This window comes from Episyrphus balteatus, chromosome 3 (genome assembly GCF_945859705.1).
Source record: "Episyrphus balteatus chromosome 3, idEpiBalt1.1, whole genome shotgun sequence".
Classification (NCBI taxonomy): Eukaryota; Metazoa; Arthropoda; class Insecta; order Diptera; family Syrphidae; genus Episyrphus; species Episyrphus balteatus.
Window position 1 is genome coordinate 104,924,037 of NC_079136.1, and position 19,992 is coordinate 104,944,028.

Genomic DNA, 19,992 nt, shown 5'->3' on the forward strand with positions numbered 1-19,992 from the left:
GAAAAAACATTTCAAGGTGTGCGTTTGTATTATTTTCATCAAAGCAGACTGTGGGGGGCGGAGTCAAAATTTAAATCAACGCATACACACTCAATTATTCCTATTAACTATGAACACATTTATGTATTTGGTTTGTTTTTATAATAAAAATAGTCGCATCGCAACCTGATTGGTTGAATAGCATTGAGTTGTGTTTTTCGGTTGCTTTAGTGGTAGTTAGTAAAATGCATCTCTCCAAAACTAGAGTGATAGACCTAAAGTGTAAAAAAGCGATGAAAAGAATTACAAAAAAATGTTGGGGGTAGGCATCGTTTTCAAGAGATGTCTAGGTTTCTTCTAGGCTAGGACATGGGAGACATTTTTTCTTTTAATAGATGTTCGTTGTTGTAAGATATCTTTGAAAAAGGTAGGTAGATGTTTATACGTTAAATCAAATTAATTTTTGAAATTGAGGTAAGGTACCTAATGGTAAAATAGGAACGGAAAAGCTGTCTATATAATATAGAGAAATTAAATGGCATTAGTAGGTACCTTTATAAACTTTGTTTTTGCTGTTGAGTTTTACTTAACGTCTTCCGTACCTATAGGTAGGTACTCGTTTTAAGGGCTTATGAAAGGGCAAGAATACTTGAGTATTGGAAATGTAACTTTTTAAACAGCATTAATTTTTGAAAATATACCTATATAAAGCTATATATACCTATATATTGCAACTGTTGCAGCCGATTTTATGGTCAAATCATGGAGCAACAAATTCTAGATTAGAGCAACTAATTAGCAACAAATTATTACTAAAATCCTGCATACTCAGATTATGGAAATAGGGGGGTGTGGGTGCTATCTTGACGTCAAGATAGCACCCACACCCTTTCTATCAATTTTGAGGGGGAAGGGGTGGAGCAACAAATTCAAGATTAGAGCAACTTATTAGCAACAAATTATTGCATACTTATTTTTTTAATTTTTAGGTTTTTCTTGGTGTGGGTGCTATCTTGACGTTTTGATATGTTCCACAAGTTCCACAATGCATTTTGGACATGAAGGAGATGGATTTAAAAGTTGAATGAGACCTTTTTGAAAAGGTGTTGAGAGGCACTTTAATTTGATATCATTTTTGTTGCTGTGCGTTAAATTTTGGGGAATTTAGCTTTTTTGAGAAAACTGTTGAAGTGCATTTCATGGTCAAATCTTGGAGCAACAAATTCAAGATTGGAGCAACTAATTAGCAACAAATTACTGCGTACTCAGTTTTTTGAACTGTTGGGTTTTTAATGGGTGTGGGTGCTATCTTGACGTCAAGATAGCACCCACACCCTTTCTATCAATTTTGAGGGGGAAGGAGTGGAGCAACAAATTCGAGATTAGAGCAACTAATTAGCAACAAATTATTGCATACTCAGATTTTGGAAATTTGGGGGTGTGGGTGCTATCTTGACGGACCTTAAATGTTGTCCACATGCACTGTGGCATATACTTACTATTTTCTTAGACCGCATAATGCAAGAGTAGGTAAGGATCAAGTTCAATTTTTTTAATACAATACGAAACCACCTCGATTATTTGCGAACAAGAACTTTGCGTTTACGGCTTTGTTCAAATTTGCAGCTGTAAATGAAAATTTAAAGTTTTTACAAAATGTTAAATTTAAAAAAAATCTTTTCGTACCATTTTTGGATACTTTTCTCTGTTTTTATTTTTTTTTATCTAAAATTTAAACGATAAAATTAATTGAAAATAATTATCGCAAATGTATGAAAATGTGGTTTTGGATAGTTCCAATGATTTTCCTATTTCACCATTTGAAATAAAATATTTGAATCTAATATCCTAAAACTAGAAGAATGTAGCTTTAACATGCTTTTTATTTTGTCATGATACTATATAGTCAAGCTATGCATTCTCACAAAAAAAAGTTGAGATAACAATCAGACATGGCATTACTATCGCCCTGTTCCATTGGAGGATACTAATAGTAGATTTTTTGGTTAATCTGTCAGTCTGTCTGTCTATAGTTAAACGGATGTACCGATTAACATCAAACTTGGTATGAAGCATTTTTTAGAGACTCTCCAGAGGGGTTTTTAGAACTAATTTTTTTTTACCAAAAATAACGATACCTCTCATATACCAATTTTGGAAATGTTTAATTTTCTTGAAAACGGTACCAGTGATGTTGTTTAAAAAAATTATAAAATAGTTTTTGGGCAATCATGGAAATTTTTTAAAATTATTATTAACCTACCGTAGAACCGTTTTTTTTTTTTAAATCTGATTTTCTGAAAAACTGCCAATTCAATTTCAAAGAATTTTTTATACAAAAGCATTTATATAGTTTAAATATAAAACAGTAAGAAAATTTGGAAAAATAATAGTTTTTGGATAAAAAAAATTGAACACTTTTTTTGAAAAATCAAATTTTCGAAAACCGGAAATTAAATTTTTTTTGAGTTTTAGTTTTGAATGTTGATTAGTGATTTCTACGAAATTGCATACCAAATTTAATTTTTGATTTTTTTTTAAATTTATTTAAAAGGTTTTCTTTTTTTTTTTACAAATCTATCTTAGTAGAAGAAATCAAATTGAATAGGTACTTGTTGGAGCTATCACGAATTCTGCTTTGTTCCTTTAACTTTTTGGACTAGTTATAAAAAACAACTCAGGTTAAAAGCTACACTCGTTATGAATCTCAACTATTAAATTTAGCCGAGCGTTAGCCTTTTGTACTTGAGTAATAAATTGTTTATTGGTAGGGTGAAATATATATAATTCAGTTAAATATTTAAGTCAGCCTTAAATTTGATTATTGGTAAGGCCCGTAAAAAATAAAATTTACTAATTATAAGTTTTGGTGAATAAAACTTCTTATTCAGAATTCTTTGGCGCAAATTTATTTGTCATGAAGTAAAGTTATCAGGTGTAGGTTAGCCTAATAGTAAGTAAATGTACAAGCGTGGTCGAATGTTCGGTATTTGGCCGAATCATTATTCGCATCATCTCGAGTAGGTACCATTAAAAAATTTCAATTTCCCCTCCTTGGAATCAAAAATTAAGAAAAAATTTGAGCCAAATCGACTTATTGGTTTGAGGTCTTACCTGATTTACAATATTACGTTGAGTTTTTCTTAACGCTTTTCTTTTTTCATTAACGGCCATTTGCTGAAACGAACCTTAAATAATTTATTTTGAACAATAAAAAACTTTTGCTTAAGTTTCGATTCAGCAAAAACCGGCGCTAGTTGTTACGCATTTCATAATGTTGCCAAAAAAAATATAATATAAAAAAATAGCAATCTTTGTGGGAATACGAACTCAAAGATCAAAAGTAAAGAGCAATCACCTTGTCACCTACGCTAATAGGACTATTGAAATAAGGGTAACTTTCATGCCCTATAAGCTATAACGTGCCTAGGATATACAACAATAATTATTAAATTTTGTTCAAATTCTCGTCGTTAATAAAAAATGTTTGTTTTTAGTTTCGAGTTACTATGGATACATTTATAATATCAAAAAACTTTTAAATATTTTTGTTTGATATTTGTGTAATTTTGTATGTATGAGTAAAATTTCCACATTTTCTTTTTTCATTTATAGGATGTCGATGTGTCGATAAGATTTATTTTTGTTTGATATTTGTTTTCTGTTTTATGTGTGAATAAAATTTCCTTATTTTTTTTTTCTATTATAGGATGTCGACGTGTCGATACGTTTTATTTTTATTTGATATTTGTTTTCTAATGTTTGTATTAGTGAAATTTCCTTTTTTAAAAACAAATTTTTGGAAACATAATTTTCTAGGACAAGCCCCATTCTCTCTGGGGATTTTTTAGTACATCAGATTGCCGAAAAAAAATAAAATTGTGTGGCGCTAGAAACTATCGGTGTCACTTCTATATATAATTTTTCAATGATAACAGGTATTGGAAAGTAGCAATAACAACTTGCTACTCATCAGGGAAAATACCTGTTACTGAAATAACAGTTAATATTTTCAGTATCTAAATAAATTTAAATTAAATTTTTTTTTTTGCAATCCAAGAAAATTTTCGGTAATAAGAAGGTTAATAAAATGAAAAATACCTACTAATTATCTAAACAACTTTCTCTTATCCTACACAAAAAATTAATTTTATCGGTAATAATCTGTAATACCTGTTACTCGGATCAAAATTATCTGCTTAGTCAAAATTATCAAGGAATTTATAATACCTGTTACTTTTGATAAAATTCATCTTTGATACTTTCCGTTCAGGCGAATAATCTGTTAAAAACACAAACGCTCCTATAATACCTGTTATTCGGATCAAAATGATCTCCTTACTCAAAATTATCAAGGAATTTATAATACCTGTTACTTTTGATAAAATTCATCTTTGATACTTTCAGTTCAGGCAAATAATCTGTTAAAAACACAAACGCTCCTATAACACCTGTTATTCGGATCAAAATGATCTCCTTACTCAAAATTATCAAGGAATTTATAATACCTGTTACTTTTGATAAAATTCATCTTTGATACTTTTAGTTCAGGCGAATAATCTGTTAAAAACACAAACGCTCCTATAATACCTATTATTCGGATCAAAATGATCTCCTTACTCAAAATTATCAAGGAATTTATAATACCTGTTACTTTTGATAAAATTCATCTTTGATACTTTCAGTTCAGGCAAATAATCTGTTAAAAACACAAACGCTCCTATAATACCTGTTATTCGGATCAAAATGATCTCCTTACTCAAAATTATCAAGGAATTTATAATACCTGTTACTTTTGATAAAATTCATCTTTGATACTTTCCGTTCAGGCGAATAATCTGTTAAAAACACAAACGCTCCTATAATACCTATTATTCGGATCAAAATGATCTCCTTACTCAAAATTATCAAGGAATTTATAATACCTGTTACTTTTGATAAAATTCATCTTTGATACTTTCAGTTCAGGCAAATAATCTGTTAAAAACACAAACGCTCCTATAATACCTGTTATTCGGATCAAAATGATCTCCTTACTCAAAATTATCAAGGAATTTATAATACCTGTTACTTTTGATAAAATTCATCTTTGATACTTTCAGTTCAGGCAAATAATCTGTTAAAAACACAAACGCTCCTATAATACCTGTTATTCGGATCAAAATGATCTCCTTACTCAAAATTATCAAAGAATTTATAATACCTGTTACTTTTGATAAAATTCATCTTTGATACTTTTAGTTCAGGCGAATAATCTGTTAAAAACACAAACGCTCCTATAATACCTATTATTCGGATCAAAATGATCTCCTTACTCAAAATTATCAAGGAATTTATAATACCTGTTACTTTTGATAAAATTCATCTTTGATACTTTCAGTTCAGGCAAATAATCTGTTAAAAACACAAACGCTCCTATAATACCTGTTATTCGGATCAAAATGATCTCCTTACTCAAAATTATCAAGGAATTTATAATACCTGTTACTTTTGATAAAATTCATCTTTGATACTTTTAGTTCAGGCGAATAATCTGTTAAAAACACAAATGCTCATATAATACCTGTTACTCGGATCAAAATTATCTGCTTACTCAAAATTATAAAGGAACTTATAATAATTTTTTTTTTTGCTCTAAAACTTATTTTCTGATGTTTTTCTTGAATTTTTTTATTTGTATTTTATATTATTTTTAATTTGCTCTATTACCCGATGGTATTTTTTTTTAAGGTGTTCGCTTTTGAGATTGGAGACTTCAAAATTTTTTGTTTCGCTTCAGCTGCGTACTAGGCTTAAAGCTTAAGCCAAACACAACTCTGCTAATATTCTGAAAAACATTTAAACGCGGCTTAATTTTGAAGAGAATTTTGTATGCTAGCTTAAATTTAGTTCGTTCTGCGTACTTGGCTTTAATCAAGAATTTAGTTCATAATTGAGGAGTGACTTTTCAAAAGGGGATAAAATCACTTTCCACTTTTTTAAAACTAAGTATGTAGATCTCTTCTTTACCTTCAAATGCTTTGCTTAGTTTAATCACCAAGTAAACACAAAAGACAGGCAAAAACTGAAAATCGTATGAAAAATCACAATTTATCATTTAGTTTTTTTTTTTCGATTTATCAGATTTCAGAAATGACAAAAAGTGTTTGTATCCGGTTTTGAAAAGTCACTCCTCAATTATTACCGGCGTTCCTTTGTTGGGCATTTACTGCTTATATAATAAACTGCTCTCTGCTAGTACTTAAAGTTGCTTTCAGCTACTTTTACTGTATTGAAAAAGTAGTTCAATAAATGTTTCTAAAGGAACGCAGCTATTTTATGATCTTGGTTTGTTTTTTTCACCAACTTAGAAATTAGAAAGAGAAAAGAAAAAGACAGTCTCAAAAAGAGCCCAATTTTGTTGATCCCGCCTTTATTTCTGTCAAATTAGAGCAATTAAAAAGTTTCGTTATTTTACCGTTTATCAGCAACAGCATTCAGCACCTAAGCAACCAATAAGAAGATGAACTTTTTTAAAAGAGCTTCGCCAAATTTCTCAAAAAAGATAAGCACTTTAAACAACAAACCAGGATTGTTGTAATTTTTCATTTTGTATGTTTTATTTACCCTAGGATTCATATTTATTGATAACGAAAACCTAAGAGCGATAATCTTGTTTCTTTGAAAATGATGTCAAGAAGATATAGTAAATAGTAAACAGTCGGAAGAGGAGAAGAGTCAAAAAACTTGACTCTACCAAATATGTAAGTCATTCATCACTTTTTTAAAGCAAAATACTAATCAAATCTCTTTAATAATTTCGTCGTTCTCCCCAATACCTGTTACTGTAAGAAATATTTCTATACCTGTTATTTTTGGTATAATTTTACATACGAAAAATGAGGAAATGTAAAATTAATACCAAAATTTCGCCGTTTTCCCCAATACCTGTTACTGTAAAGGCTTGGCCACACCGCACAGTGTGGGATTTCGCGAATTTAGCGGAATTTAATTCGAAAAATGACTTGTCTTGTTTGATGCCAAAACCGGTTTTTCCTAAAGCTAATAGATTGTAGAAAGTGATAACAAAAGCATTGATAGGTGGGAATCATGTAAACAAAAATAAATAGCTTCGAAGTTGCAGTTGGCGATTTTTTTTCTGTTTATTTGGTGAAAGAGATTACTTTGCTCTTAATTTTTTCTCGTGCGTTTGGTGTGCGTTTTAATAAAAGTTTTATTTTTTTTATATTTTCTAAATATCAAAGTATAATTATTTAAGTAATTTTTTATTTCACTGGGTGTTTTACATTTTTGTTTTGGTGATTGAAGTTAAAAAAATGTGTTTTTTTCGATTTTTGTACCTTTGTTAGAGCAAAACTTTAGTTATTCCGCGTTATTCCGCCTAGAGACAATATTCAATGCAAAGCTTGATTTATTATCTATCAAGAATCACTAAAATTTGACACCCCAATTTTGTTATGATATATTTTTTTTTTTTTTTTCTAAATGACCATCAAAAAAAAAAAATGATGGCATACCGTAAAAACTGCATAACTTTTTGGTATTTTGTTAGAAGAAGAATGTTATAGAATTAGAAACTTTTTTTATTTCACAGGGTGTTCAAAAAATTTGTAATTTGATTTTAAAATAGTTCCAATAAAAATACAGGGTGTTCAAATTCAAAGTTAACAGTAAGAAAAAAAAAAGAATTAAGTTATTATAAAAATTAAAAACGAAAACTATCAATAATAAAAAAAAAAGTATTACATCTGATAAAGGGTGTTCCAATTATAATAATAAAAATAAATTAATTAAAAAAAAAAACAATTAACGCGTATTTTTCACAAAATTTGATATTTGATACTTTGAAAATCGGTATTAAAATTAATTTTACTTGTTATAAGTGCTGTGTTTTGTTATTGTGTGTATATGTACTGTGGAGTATTAATTTTCGTCTTTTTATAATGTGGTATGTTATGTGCACCGGAGGGCACGCGGTAGCGGTACGGGTAGCGGCAACGATATTTGTATTAAAAAAATTCCACACCCGAACGTTGATGTGTCAGTTTGGAATTTTTTCCATACAAATACCAGTACCGTTACCTGTACCTCTACCGCGTACCCTCCGGTGTGGCCAAGCCTTAAGAAATATTTCTATACCTGTAATTTTGGGTATCCATAATTAATGGTTTCATTATAATTACAGAAAAAGAACAATTTCAGGTTTTAGTTATATTTTGCATAAGATACGCATTTTATAACTACTTAAATTATAAGAAGACAATTTCAAATAATTTCAGATAATTTTCAGATAATTTTCTGCTCTTATTAAATATCATTCTCAAAATAATGAGATTGCACTCTCGTTCTTTAGTGAAAATTGTATTACTAACTGTTATTTCGGTAACAGGTATTTATACCTGTTATTGGAAAGTAGCAATAACAGGTAGTAACAGTTATCCAAAAGTAGCAGTTAAGCCCACCCAATAACTTCAGTTTAAGATACATATCTCGGGCAATACAAAAGATATTGAAAAGATTTAAACACGTATCGAAAGATGGAAAACTGTTCTCATAGAAACCGTTAGGATAGGTTGAATGAACGGGGTGATAATCTGACAAGTCGAGTTATCCCACTCGGATCTCGATGGATCCATTGTGATCCCCAGGGTTAGGGTGGGCAGGAGTGAGGATGGGTAAGGGAAGGGTTTAGGGAATTAGGTGTTGGAATTAGTGTTGTGGGCCTCCCTGAACCATCCTGAAATTTGGATAAATTTCATTATGTTTTTCAGTGGCAAGGACGAGACGTCATCTAACTCATCGAAGAAGTAATCTCCGAGAGTTGTTTTCCTACTTTTTGCTAGGTTGGGGCATTCACAAAGGAAGTGGTATGAGCCCTCCTCCGCCTCTTCGTCTTGACACCCTCTACATAAGTCTGATGAGACAATACCCATTCTACTCATGTAGGTTCCTATTGAGTTGTGACCTGTAAGGATACCAATCAATAGGGACAACTGAGGCCTGCTTAGCTTAAGTATGGTTTCAGTTTTGTTCTTAGAAATGGTCGGCCACAGATTTCTTGAAACACGACAGGTTTCAAGAGCTGACCATCTATCGTTTGCAGAGTTCAAGAAGCTTTGCTTTATTCTGCTTTTTTCGTGTTCCATTGGCATAAGCACCCATGAAGCGGTTTGGCACGGATCAAGTGTTGATCCTGTTTTGGCCAATACATCTGCCCTTTCATTCCCCTGTATATCACGATGTCCTGGGACCCATCGAAGGGTAACTATGTTCGTTATGTTTAGGGACCTTAGTGCCTTAAGACACTGGTCAACTAGTTTGGACTTCGTGACAATAGAGGAAATGGCTTTAATTGCTGCCTGGCTGTCTATAAAGATATCAATATTTTTGTTCTTTAAATTGAGTGCGGAGAGTATGTTTGCTGCTTCGCAAACTGCAAAAACTTCCGCTTGAAAAACACTACAGAAGTCAGGGAGTTTCAGTGATTTGTTTATGGGAGGGTTATCTGAAAAGATGCCTGACCCTACGCCTAGGTCTGTTTTAGACCCGTCAGGGAAAACCGAGACATGATCTGCAATAATGACCCTGTTTGACTCCCAGAGTTCTCTTGTAGAGAAGTCTGTCAGCGCTACTGAGTTGAAATCATTGAATGGAAGATTATAGTCAGTTTGAATGTTACTTGCAACATAGTTCATTATTATTTTATGACCCAAGAGGCCCCCTTTCCAGTTCTTGCCCTCCTTCAAACGAAGGGCACTTATGGCTGCCGATTCTTTTGTAAAAAGGTCGATCGGGGCAAGTGAAAGGAATGTTTCTAGGGCTGATGTGGGTGTAGTTCTCATGGCACTAGTGGTACCTATACACGCGAGTCTCTGAATTTTGGTCATAATTTTAAGGTTGACTGTTTTATCTAGGGCTGGCCACCAGACCAGGCATGCATACGTCAGAATTGGCCTTATAATGGCTGTATACATCCAATGAATCGTTTTGGGATTGGGCCTCCATTTTTTACCAAAAATTCTACTACAGGTGTAAAAGGCAATAGAAGCTTTCTTTTCACGTTCCTTTATATTTTCTTTCAAATTAAGTTTTCTATCGATTATCAACCCAAGATATTTGGCTTTACCAGTAATGGTGAGAGGAGTCCCATTTATTGTGGGAGGGTTAATATTTGGGATATTTCTTTTCCTAGTAAATAATACTAGTTCTGTTTTAAGTGGGTTTACATTGAGACCGCAGCCTGTGGCCCAGTTGTTGAGCTTGTTAAGGGCTGTTTGAAGAAGATCTCGCAGGGTCGGAACAAATTTGCCCGAGGCCATGATGATAATGTCGTCGGCATAAGCCACAACTTTTACACCGTTTTGGCTAAGCTTGATTAAGATCTGGTTAACAACTAAGAGCCAGAGTAGGGGTGACAGGACTCCTCCTTGTGGAGTTCCCCTACAAGTTCTTACCTTCAGCTTGTTGCTACCCATTTCTGCATTTACAAGTCTAGTTTGAAGCATCGAATCAATCCAGTTTGACAGATTTGAATTGACACCGCTGGTGTCCAGGGCTTGCCGTATGGCTGCATTTTCAACATTGTTGAAGGCCCCTTCAATGTCCAGGAATGCTCCCAGAGTGAATTCTTTGTGGTGGATTGAATGTTCAATCGTACCCACAACTTCATGGAATGCTGTCTCAACAGATTTGCCCTTCATATATGCATGTTGGGCCTGTGAGAGAACATTGTCGTCGAGTTTAAACCGAATGTGCGTTTCAATTAGTCTTTCTAAGGTCTTTAAAAGAAAGGAAGATAGGCTAATCGGCCTGAAGTCTTTAGGTTCCGTGTGGGAAGGCTTACCAGCTTTGGGAATGAAGATTACTTTAACTTCTCTCCAACTAGAGGGAACATAAGTTGTGTTTAAACAACCTCTAAAAATGCCCGTAAGAATTGGGACTAACAAGTCTTTAGAGCTTTGTAACATGATTGGAATTATTCCATCAGGCCCTGGAGACTTGAAAGCTGAGAAAGAATCAATGGCCCATGCCACTTTTCTATTGTCTACTATTTGGGTACCTATATTGTTGTTTATTATATTGGGACCATTTTCATCAAGAGTTGTGACCTTGTCACAGCCTGGGAAATGAGTGCGCATAAGTAATTCGATAGTTTCAGAGCTAGATTCTGTCCAGGTTTCATCTGGGCATTTTAGGAAGCCCGGAGGGGAATGGACCTTTGACATAACTTTTCTAAGCCTAGCTGCATCGTTTGTGGACTCGATGTCGGTGCAGAATTGCCGCCAGACTGCTCTTTTGGCATAGGTAGTTCGGTTTTTATATGCGTTTTTGCTGATTTTGAAGAGATCCCAATCAGCATTGATTGTTACTGTTTTTAGCTCTGTTGTAAAGCCTCCTAGAATGTAGCCTCAAAATGGAAAGCTCGTTTGACCACCATACGGGGTTGAGCTTTCTTTTAGCTTTGGGCAAGGGGCAAGAGCTTTCGTACGCTTTAATTATATCTGATGTAAATTCAATTACAAGTTTATATAGCTGAGCTGTCTAACAGAGGTTGATTAACATATTGGCCCAACGACGAGGCCTTAATTTTATTATTATAGGCTTCCCAGTTAGTTTTCCTAGGATTTCTAAGGGTTTTGGGGCTTACAGCATCATGCCTTGTTTGGAATGTTAACATTCTATGGTCTGAGAATGTAACATTACTTGACACATTCCAGTTACTTATCTCAATAGAGTTAGAGTTCGTGGAAAGTGTCACGTCTAGTACTTCTTTTCTGATTTTTGTAATGAAGGTGGGTTCATTACCTCTGTTGTGTATCACCATATTGTTTTTAATAATAAATTCAAAAAGTGACTCACCTCTTGTGTTTGTATCTGTACTGCCCCATTGCAGATGGTGAGCATTTGCATCACAGCCTGCCAGAAGATCCCAACCTTTCTTACCAACTTCTGCTACCAACTCGGTGAACGCTGCTGATGGTGGAGGCCCCGGTGAATCACCTGGCATGTAGACGGATGTTATGATCAGGGGCTGGGCCCCGTCTCTTTCACATTTGACCGTCGTCATATCTGCGCTACAATGGGGGGATAGAAGAAAAAGATTTAAAATTTTTTTCGCTACTATATATGTACGATAGTTACCTTCAGTAGGCCCTTTTTTGCAATAAATAATGAAATCTTTGGATTTAAGTCCGCAGATGTTACTGCTGTTGATCCAAGGCTCTTGCACCAGGGCGATGTCTATATTATTTTTTGACATAAATGAGGTTAGGGTGACAGATGCCAACTTGCTGTGTTGCAGATTGAGTTGCAACACTTTCATATTTTTGTTTTTAGTTATTGTTGTTGTTATTTTGCAAGTTGGCTGCCGTTACCGGTCTCACCTTTACCGCATTTATGCCAAATCTCAAAAGGAAGTCTAAAGATGGTAGCATAGCCATGGTTTCATGGTTGAGCATGATGATTGCTTCCCGACCTGATTTCGTAGGTGCCTCCATTTGCATGACCTTCCAGTCTGCACTGGGGAGGCTTGGGTTTTGTGCTCTTAGGTACCTTTCAAGGGTGGTCTCGTCGATATTGGGGCCCAGTACGTTAATACCATAGAAACCGTTACTATATATGCTCAAACAATTTTCCTTATACAAAAGAATAATATCCGAAGAACTCAAAAAACGTTTTTTTGTATTTTCTAACGGTAATATCTAAAAAAAAGGGAGCTGATTAGTTGTTTTTGACTTCGGATTCGAGTTCAGCACACCGAAAACCTTCAGAAAAGTACCTATATTTTTGTTTCGGCAACAAAACCCTTGTAAACCAGTGTAATCATTGAAATTTCAAAATATAAAAATATTTTTATTTGATAAAAAACTCAAAAAATTTTTCTTATCAAATTTAACTTTAAGAATTTAAGTTGACTTTAAAATTCAACTTTGAAATTCCTTCTAACAAACTGACTATAAATATTTCTAAGCCCTTCGCAATCTGTTCTCCTATAAACAGTATTCTCTATATCTAAAATGTTTAGCATTTCTAATACCATTCTTTTACTATAATGCTTTTCTGTTTGTAAAATATCTACATTGTTATAATCTGGTCTATGTCCCTCATCTATACAATGTAAAGCTAGAACAGTTTTTTGTGAATGTCCGTAATTTATATCTTACCTATGACCGGCTGTGTTTTTATTATATTTATTGGAAAAGAATTTGAAAGCAGATTATACCTGATTTTGTTAATGTTATTCACTGATATCCAATACTCTGGTAATAAAAGTAAAATCAAAATACAACCTGTAGCCAACGAAGAAGATAACATTCATTAAGGAAAATATATACATATATTTTTTAAATATCAATTTTTCGAAAACGGGACATATTTTTCTAGTCTTAGTTTTAGGCTGTGTTTTATTTTTCTCGTGAACCAGATCAGATCATTGTATTTATTTGCGAAACACTAACAAAACAAAAATTTATTGTAAGCTATCGTGCGGCTAAAATCGACTGGTGAAAATTCGACATTACTTTCCCAATTTTCTTTCTTTATTTTCAGTTTTTGATTATAAATTAAAAAAATACATTAATCCTTCTGCAAACAATTTATACTCTGGAGATAAAAGTTAAACCGGCTCCCAGAGCAGGGTAAATGTTTGACAGCTGAAAATTTTGTTTCAAAAAAAAATGTTTTGTAAAAAATTTAGCTTAATTTAAGCTCCGAAACAAAATCCTCTCGAATATACATTTGATCTAAGAATTTGGATAGAATTTTGTTTGTTGGCTAAAATTTTGCATATATTTTGAGCACTTGACCATTTTTTTGATTATTTTGGAAGTAAGTTTTTTCAAATTTTGTGACCCCCCTAAACCAAATTTCTAGATCCGCGCCTGGTAGGTTAAGCTTTAAATTCGAAAACGTAAATCTCGCTACCAAAAAAGAAGCATTTAAATATAAATTTAAAAAAAATGATGTTGTGCTCATGTCGTCGTGATAAATGATATACTACCCCAAGCCCCCAAACCACTATAGGTACACTTCTATCACAGACAATGATATACAGATATAGCATCCCATAGAAAAACATTGTCATCAAAATTTTTTCCAGCCGACACGTTTCAGCCGACAAAAGCTTTTTAAATTGGAATCAAAAAGGAGAAGAGAATTTTTCAGCCGACAAAAAAGCTTTTTTTTAATTTAAAAAGAGAACAATAAAAAGGATCTCTTACGACCATGACCTTACTCACTCTCCCGCGAAAATAAAAAAAGGAGTGCAAGTGGGTAGATAGACGTGATTTCAATTCGTGTTTGACTTTCTAAGCAATCAGCTGCTGTGAAATATTTCAAATAGGTATATATCGTCGGCTTAAAGCAAAATTGTTCTAAGTACATAGGATTCCTTAAGGGCCCAACCCATAGAATCCGTTGCGTCCGTTGCGTCGAAGTTTTTGACTGACAGCTCGATAAAATACACACGTTCTTATGGGAAGTCCGTCTCCGTCCGATCCGTCGCTTATGGGTCGCTTCCCATAAGAACGTGTGTATTTTATTTTAAAACTTCGACGCAACGGACGCAACGGATTCTATGGGTTGGGCCCTTAAGGCGGCCGGCCCATAGACAAGATACTTGTGTGTTCGCTCCGGTGTGTATGCGTCGCTTAAATCTGTGAAAGTTTTGGTAGATGGATAGGTAGGTAAGCAAGTTCTTAGATGAACTTTATTTTTTTGATGGAAGCAAGGAAAAAAAAGCAGGGTTGTAAAAAAATCTCTTTTAAAACAAATATTTACTGCAACTTGATATTGTTTCGCATTAAAAAAATACTATTGCACCATCTTTATTGACAAAAACAATATTTTGCCTTAAAAAAAATTGTACCTATTGCAATTAAAAAAAAATTCTCCATAGAAAAAACAAATCAATGCAAAGTGTGGGGGTGTGGGCAATAAATAGTTCATTTTTAATATTCGTCGAACTTCTTTCAATTTTAATTGCAATAATTATTTTTTTTAATGAAAATATTTTTCTGTTGTACCTCATACAATTTTTTGTATTGATGCAATTTTTTCAGTTGCAATAAACGTTTTTTTTTTTCAATTAAATTTTTTTTTTCCAAAAAATATTCTTTTAAATTTAAATTCATTTTTTTACTTGCGGTTTACGATTTACGGAAAAGTTAAGAATTCGTAAAAAAAATCGAACTCGAGATAACAAAAAGCGATCTATCTCGATCTGTAGCGATTTTCCTACTTGAAAATTGGTAACTAAGAGTGATTCCGTAGAGGGAAAATTTGCTTTAGGACCTTTTAAACCTTTTATAGAAAAGGTCGCGTTTCTCAAAAATTTTTGAATTTTTTTGAAACTTTTTTTTTTATTCATATTCAATTATACAGGGTTTTTAGGAATAATGTGCCAAAAAGCTAGAGCGTGTAGGTTAGGTCGAGACAAGAAAAAAATCGTATGGGAGGGGGGGGGGGGGGGTGTAACACAATAACGTGTTACACCTTTTTGAAAAGCCAAAACCCTAGTCTTTTACTAATATTTTTTAGAAAGCCATTTTATGGCACAGTTTTTGAAAAATTAATTTTTAAAATAAAAATTTTGAAAAAAAAATTTCAAAGTAATTTTTTTCAAAATTTCATATAATTAAGTACTAATTTAGTTTTTTAAATTCGATGCTCTTATTCATTTGTAAGCAAAAACAAAAAACCAAATTGAAAAATATTTTGTGATTTTCGAAAATTAACAAAAAACCAAAACTACTTTTTTCTAAAAAACCTCTTTATTTTTTGTTTTTACATGGCTGGACTTGTTGATAAATTAATTTATGAAACATTAACCATTCGTCAACTATTTTTTAAACATTTAGACTTAATTAAGGATACAATAAAGTGATACCGTATTGGATTAATCCTGAATTGATCAACTTTTTTCATTGATAACACCTGAAAACTTACCTGAGAATTTTTCTTACTATGTGCTATGGTGCTCGCTGCCCATGGATTCTTTTCTTTTCAAAATTTTTATTATAAAAATTAATTTTTCAAAAACTGTGCCATAAAATGGCTTTGTTTAAAATATTTGTAAAAGACTAGGGTTTTGGCTTTACAAAAAGGTGTAACACGTTATTATTAGTATAACCTTTGATTTTTAATAATTTTTTTTCCAAAATAAGTCACCACCATACGATGTTTTTCTTGTCTCGACCTAACCTACACGCTCTAGCATTTTGGCACATTACTCCTGAATCACCCTGTATAAATCACTCTTGTATGCATATAATATAAGAATATTGCGCGAAAAAAATACTGTTGATTAATGTACTTAGTAGCTGATGCAGAATCAATTAATGTTATGTAATAAATAATCATCTGAATTAAATTGATTAGTGAAGTAACTAAATCATTGTTTATGGTTTAGGTATCTAATAATAATTTTCATAATTTTATGGGTTTAAATTTCACTGTAGTTGCTCACTACGTGACCGTTCTTCTGTACCTACTAAATATTAAAAGAAATGAAAGATAAGTTCAAAATTCTGAGTTTGGGGACCAGTTTCTCAAATACACTGCTTTCAATTTCCGTATACTTGATTTTGAAATTTGTCAATTTGTTAGAAAATTGCTTCTGCGGCTTTAATAATGTCTTCAAATAACTCAGGCAATCTTTTCATATCATTTAGGATTTTTTTTTTTTTTTTTGAAAAAAACCAACAAAACATAAATTGAAGTCTTAAGTAATTTAAAATTTAAAAGCAAAACGGAAGCAGTGCAATTTTTCAAGCAATTTTTCATAGAGATAAGAGTATTTTTAAATTACCGACGTTTGTAAGAAAAGATCATGAATATCGGATCTGTTTCCGCCCTTTACAACATTTTTTAGCTACAGTTACTCCACTAAATAATTTTATTGTTAAATTAGTAGGTAATTTTCTTAACTCTACACAAACGAAACAACAACGAAATTAGAATGTGTAATTCCTTTCGTTTATCTACAAGACATGAAAAATAAAAGAACTAAATAAAGGAGGAATTTACAAGGTTTTTGTGACAGACACCAAGATATACTTTTCTATAGGTTTTTTGGGTGCTGAGCTCGAATCCGAAGTCATGTAGACGGATGTTATGATCAGGGGCTGGGCCCCGTCTCTTTCACATTTGACCGTCGTCATATCTGCGCTACAATGGGGGGATAGAAGAAAAAGATTTAAAATTTTTTTCGCTACTATATATGTACGATAGTTACCTTCAGTAGGCCCTTTTTTGCAATAAATAATGAAATCTTTGGATTTAAGTCCGCAGATGTTACTGCTGTTGATCCAAGGCTCTTGCACCAGGGCGATGTCTATATTATTTTTTGACATAAATGAGGTTAGGGTGACAGATGCCAACTTGCTGTGTTGCAGATTGAGTTGCAACACTTTCATATTTTTGTTTTTAGTTATTGTTGTTGTTATTTTGCAAGTTGGCTGCCGTTACCGGTCTCACCTTTACCGCATTTATGCCAAATCTCAAAAGGAAGTCTAAAGATGGTAGCATAGCCATGGTTTCATGGTTGAGCATGATGATTGCTTCCCGACCTGATTTCGTAGGTGCCTCCATTTGCATGACCTTCCAGTCTGCACTGGGGAGGCTTGGGTTTTGTGCTCTTAGGTACCTTTCAAGGGTGGTCTCGTCGATATTGGGGCCCAGTACGTTAATACCATAGAAACCGTTACTATATATGCTCAAACAATTTTCCTTATACAAAAGAATAATATCCGAAGAACTCAAAAAACGTTTTTTTTGTATTTTCTAACGGTAATATCTAAAAAAAAGGGAGCTGATTAGTTGTTTTTGACTTCGGATTCGAGTTCAGCACACCGAAAACCTTCAGAAAAGTACCTATATTTTTGTTTCGGCAACAAAACCCTTGTAAACCAGTGTAATCATTGAAATTTCAAAATATAAAAATATTTTTATTTGATAAAAAACTCAAAAAATTTTTCTTATCAAATTTAACTTTAAGAATTTAAGTTGACTTTAAAATTCAACTTTGAAATTCCTTCTAACAAACTGACTATAAATATTTCTAAGCCCTTCGCAATCTGTTCTCCTATAAACAGTATTCTCTATATCTAAAATGTTTAGCATTTCTAATACCATTCTTTTACTATAATGCTTTTCTGTTTGTAAAATATCTACATTGTTATAATCTGGTCTATGTCCCTCATCTATACAATGTAAAGCTAGAACAGTTTTTTGTGAATGTCCGTAATTTATATCTTACCTATGACCGGCTGTGTTTTTATTATATTTATTGGAAAAGAATTTGAAAGCAGATTATACCTGATTTTGTTAATGTTATTCACTGATATCCAATACTCTGGTAATAAAAGTAAAATCAAAATACAACCTGTAGCCAACGAAGAAGATAACATTCATTAAGGAAAATATATACATATATTTTTTAAATATCAATTTTTCGAAAACGGGACATATTTTTCTAGTCTTAGTTTTAGGCTGTGTTTTATTTTTCTCGTGAACCAGATCAGATCATTGTATTTATTTGCGAAACACTAACAAAACAAAAATTTATTGTAAGCTATCGTGCGGCTAAAATCGACTGGTGAAAATTCGACATTACTTTCCCAATTTTCTTTCTTTATTTTCAGTTTTTGATTATAAATTAAAAAAATACATTAATCCTTCTGCAAACAATTTATACTCTGGAGATAAAAGTTAAACCGGCTCCCAGAGCAGGGTAAATGTTTGACAGCTGAAAATTTTGTTTCAAAAAAAAATGTTTTGTAAAAAATTTAGCTTAATTTAAGCTCCGAAACAAAATCCTCTCGAATATACATTTGATCTAAGAATTTGGATAGAATTTTGTTTGTTGGCTAAAATTTTGCATATATTTTGAGCACTTGACCATTTTTTTGATTATTTTGGAAGTAAGTTTTTTCAAATTTTGTGACCCCCCTAAACCAAATTTCTAGATCCGCGCCTGGTAGGTTAAGCTTTAAATTCGAAAACGTAAATCTCGCTACCAAAAAAGAAGCATTTAAATATAAATTTAAAAAAAATGATGTTGTGCTCATGTCGTCGTGATAAATGATATACTACCCCAAGCCCCCAAACCACTATAGGTACACTTCTATCACAGACAATGATATACAGATATAGCATCCCATAGAAAAACATTGTCATCAAAATTTTTTCCAGCCGACACGTTTCAGCCGACAAAAGCTTTTTAAATTGGAATCAAAAAGGAGAAGAGAATTTTTCAGCCGACAAAAAAGCTTTTTTTTAATTTAAAAAGAGAACAATAAAAAGGATCTCTTACGACCATGACCTTACTCACTCTCCCGCGAAAATAAAAAAAGGAGTGCAAGTGGGTAGATAGACGTGATTTCAATTCGTGTTTGACTTTCTAAGCAATCAGCTGCTGTGAAATATTTCAAATAGGTATATATCGTCGGCTTAAAGCAAAATTGTTCTAAGTACATAGGATTCCTTAAGGGCCCAACCCATAGAATCCGTTGCGTCCGTTGCGTCGAAGTTTTTGACTGACAGCTCGATAAAATACACACGTTCTTATGGGAAGTCCGTCTCCGTCCGATCCGTCGCTTATGGGTCGCTTCCCATAAGAACGTGTGTATTTTATTTTAAAACTTCGACGCAACGGACGCAACGGATTCTATGGGTTGGGCCCTTAAGGCGGCCGGCCCATAGACAAGATACTTGTGTGTTCGCTCCGGTGTGTATGCGTCGCTTAAATCTGTGAAAGTTTTGGTAGATGGATAGGTAGGTAAGCAAGTTCTTAGATGAACTTTATTTTTTTGATGGAAGCAAGGAAAAAAAAGCAGGGTTGTAAAAAAATCTCTTTTAAAACAAATATTTACTGCAACTTGATATTGTTTCGCATTAAAAAAATACTATTGCACCATCTTTATTGACAAAAACAATATTTTGCCTTAAAAAAAATTGTACCTATTGCAATTAAAAAAAAATTCTCCATAGAAAAAACAAATCAATGCAAAGTGT

The 19,992-nt window shown here is 32.8% G+C and overlaps 1 protein-coding gene across 3 annotated transcripts in view; it reads left to right on the plus strand.

The window, feature by feature from the left end:
• Nucleotides 1-19,992, plus strand: part of LOC129913586 (hemicentin-2) — a 358,695-nt gene that overhangs the window by 138,433 nt on the left and 200,270 nt on the right. The window lies entirely within an intron of this gene.